Consider the following 4,219-nt stretch of genomic DNA (forward strand, 5'->3'; position numbering starts at 1 on the left):
ATGACATTCCTCTCAACAGTGAAAAGTTCGCCTTCCGTAATGTCCGCACATGCATTGGCAATGCGCTGACGCATGTTGTAAGGCGTTGTCGGTGGATCACGATAGCAAATATGCTTCAATTTTCCCCACAGAAAGAAACCCGGGGACGTCAGATCCGGTGAACGTGCTTTGACGACCAATCCACCTGTCATGAAATATGCAATTCAATACCGCTTCAACCGCACGCGGGCTGTGTGCCGGACATCCATAATGTTGGAAGCACATCGCTATTCTGTCATGCAGTGAAACATCTTGTAGTAACATTGGTAGAACATTACGTAGGAAATCAGCATACATTGTACCATTTAGATTGCCATCGATAAAATGGGGGCCAATTATCCTTCCTCTCATAATGTCGCACCATACATTAACCCGCCAAGGTCGCTGATGTTCCACTTGTCGCAGCCATCGTGGATTTTTCGTTGCCCAGTAGTGCATATTATGCCGGTTTACGTTACCGTTGTTGGTGAATGACGCTTCGTCGCTAAATAGAACGCGTGCAAAAAATCTGTCATCGTCCCGTAATTTCTCTTGAGCCCAGTGACAGAACTGTACACGACATTCAAAGTCGTCGCCATGCAATTTCTGGTGTATAGAAATATGGTATGGGTGCAATCGATGTTGATGTAGCATTCTCATCACCGATGTTTCTGAGATTCACGATTCTCGCGCAACTGATGTGCGGATTAGCCGCGACAGCAGCTAAAACACCTACTTGGGCATCATCATTTGTTGCAGGTCGTGGTTGACGTTTCACATGTGGCTGAACACTTCCTGTTTCCTTAAATGACGTAACCATCCGGCGAACGGTCCGGACACTTGGATGATGTCGTCCAGGATACCGAGCAGCATACATAGCACACGCCCGTTGGGCATTTTGATCACAATAGCCAAACATCAACACGATATCGACCTTTGCTGCAATTGGTAAACGGTCCATTTTAACGCGGGTAATGTATCTCGAAGCAAATACCGCCCGCACTGGCGGAATGTTACGTGATACCACGTACTTATACGTTTGTGACTATTAAAGCGCCATCTATCACAAAGCGAAAAAAGTGGTCTGACTAAAACTTTCATATTTCTTTACGTACTACACGAATATGTATTTAAAAATGGGGGTTCCTATTTTAAAAAAAAAAATGCAGTTGATATCTGTTTGACCTATGGCAGCGCCATCTAGCGGGCCAGCCATAGCGTCATCTGGTTTCCCCCTTCAAGCTAAATGAGTATCGTTCTTTGTAGTTTTTTCGTTTGATGCTTATTTTATGAGATTTTTGGCCCGGTCACTATCAATGGACCACCCTGCAAAATGATCTAGGAGACAATCTGAGCAGCCAGCGTAGACGGTTTGCAGATGCTGCTGTCATTTAGCGTCTAGTAAAGTCATTACCAGATTAAAACAAATTGCAAAGTGATTTAGGCAAGATATCTGTGTGGTGCGAAAAGCGGCAGTTGACTGTAAGCAATGAAAAGTGTAAGGTCATCCACACGAGCACTAAAAGGTATCCGTTAAATTTCGATTACACGATACATCACACAAATCTAAAGACTGTCAATTCGACTAAATACCTAGGCTACAATTACGAACAACTTAAATTGGGGAAGGCAAACCAAACACTTCGATTTATTGATGGAACAGTTAGAAGATGCAATAAGCCTACTAAAGGGACTGGCTGCACACGCTTGTTCGTCCTCTACGTAGAGAACTGCTGTGTGGTGTTGGATCATTACCAGATAGAATTGACGGAGGACGTCAAAAAATTCAAGGAAGGGCAGTTCATTTTTTACTATCGCGAAATAGTGGAGAGCCACGGATGTGATTGACGACTCAAAGACGTTTTCCGTTGCGACGAGATCTTTTCACGAAATTTCAATCTCCAACTTTTTCGTCCGAACACGAAAAAAATTTGTTGACAACTATCTACATAGAAAAAAATGATCATAGTAGTAAACTAAGATATATCGGAGCTCGCAAGGAAAGATTTAAATACTCGTTTTTCTCACGCACTGTTAAAGAGTGGAATGGTGGGGAAACAGAGTGAAAGTGGTTCGATGGACCCTGCGCCAGGCACTTATATGCGAGTTGTAGAGTAGTCACGTAGATGCTCTCGTATATGTAGATGTAAGTCAGTAGAGAACTAGCGGCCGACAGCTGCAGATGCTACAACTCGAAACGTACGGCAATGGCGACCAATGGACCTTTCGAAAAAAGATCAGGAAGTTTGACGTCCTGTACGAAGACTGGCAGGGGTGGTTACCAGAATCGATCGTTCATCTGGTGATATTGCAAACTGGGTCCACTAGTGGTAAAGCCGATTCAGCGGGAAATTCAACAGTCTGCAGGACAGAGTAGAGGGAAAAGATCAAAACTGCCGAGCAGAGGTAGCTCTTTGTACTGACATCGGTCGAAACTTTCTGAGAGCTGTTGGAGGATTCTGAGACCATTCGCGAAGAAGATACGTTCAAGAGAGTCTCTTTCGTCAAGCTGGGTAATTCACATGCTGTTCCGCTTAACGCATTCTACGCTGAGGTGTCATGGGATAGCGATGTGGACATAAACAGATGGCTGTAGTATCACTTACACAAGGTATAAAAAGCAATGCGCTGGAGGAGCTGTCATTTGTACTCAGGTGAGTCATTGAAAACGTTTCCGACGTGATTATGGCCGCACGACGAGAATTAGCTGACTCTGAACATGGAATACTAGACGCATGGAACGTTCCATCAATCCATTTCAGAAATCGTTAGGGAATTCAATATTGTGAGGCCCACAGTGTCAAGAGTGTGCTTAGAATACTACATTTCAGGCATTACCTCTCACCACGGACAACGCAGTGCCCAACGGCCGAGAGCAGCGGCGTTCGCGTAGAAATGCCAGTGCTAACAAACAAGCAACTCTGCGTGAAATAACCGTGGGAATCCCTATGGTACGTACGACGAGCGTATCCATTAGGGCCGTGCTGCGAAATTTGGCGTTAATGGGCTATGGCAGCAGACGAAAGACGTGTCTGCCTTTGCTAACAGTACGACATCGTCTGCAGTGCTTATCTTGGGCTCGAGCCCATGTCGGTTGCACTTTAGACGATTGGAAAACTGTGGCCTGGTCAGACGCGTCCAGATTTCAGTTTGTATGAGCTGAGTATGGCACGGACTCCAAGGAGCCATGGATCCAAGTTGTCAATAAGGCACTCTGCAAGCTGTTGGTTGCTCCCATAATAGTGTGGGATGTGTTTACATGAAATGAACTGCGTCTGTGGTTCAGCCGAACCGATCATTGACTGTAAATGGTTATGCCCGGCTACTTGGAGACCACTTGCCCATGATTTCCAACTGTAACTTTGACACAGACTCTGCAATCCAATTGCTACAGACACTGAAAATATGTTGGGCTCCAGCGAACGCCCGATCTACGAAGACCTGGAGAGTGATTGAATAAAAAGAATGGAAGCTATATGGGGTTTAGCTGCCCTAAGCGTTACCTCCAGAACCGTGGTACTTGAAGGCTCCCGGCTGTCAACCAGCGGCAACGAGACACCACAGGAGGTTCGGCGGGAGATAAAAACATCACACCGACATCACACCGGCCAATGTACTGGCTTTCTTTGAATCTTAAAATAATCGGACCAAATATTTATGAGATTTTTGGCAACGCTAGCATTGCCCCAGTCCATATTCTCGTTCATGGCAAAGAACAGTTCCACCTTCCAAAGGGAATCTTTCGTCACTTCTTCGGTAGAATGCCACCGAGAATGAAAGGTACAGAAAATAAAGATTGAGCCATAGCAAATTTCGATTGACGTTTCAGTCAGTGTTTGGACACTTTTAGACACTTAGAGTAAGTTAAATTCTTCAGAAACTTTTTCAATCACTGAATAATTTTCAGACGAAAAAATTCATTACACACGATAATACGATGTGGAAGAAAAGATGTACTCTGGTCAAATATCACAGTTGACATTCAGTGACCTGTATTCGTCTTGGATACAATAGTTTTGAATGATGTAAGGAACTTCTATAGCTCTATTTTTGAGACCACTGAGAGTAACAAACGAAAAATAGGGTGAGGATGTCCTTCTTGAATAACACAATTTTTCTTTTTAATATCCCAGCGTGTTTCGGTACTCTTATACCATGTTAATTGAACGGTTCCTTATGGTAAGAAGATGGCACACTATGT

This window comes from Schistocerca serialis, chromosome 3, assembly GCF_023864345.2.
Source record: "Schistocerca serialis cubense isolate TAMUIC-IGC-003099 chromosome 3, iqSchSeri2.2, whole genome shotgun sequence".
Lineage (NCBI taxonomy): Eukaryota > Metazoa > Arthropoda > Insecta > Orthoptera > Acrididae > Schistocerca > Schistocerca serialis.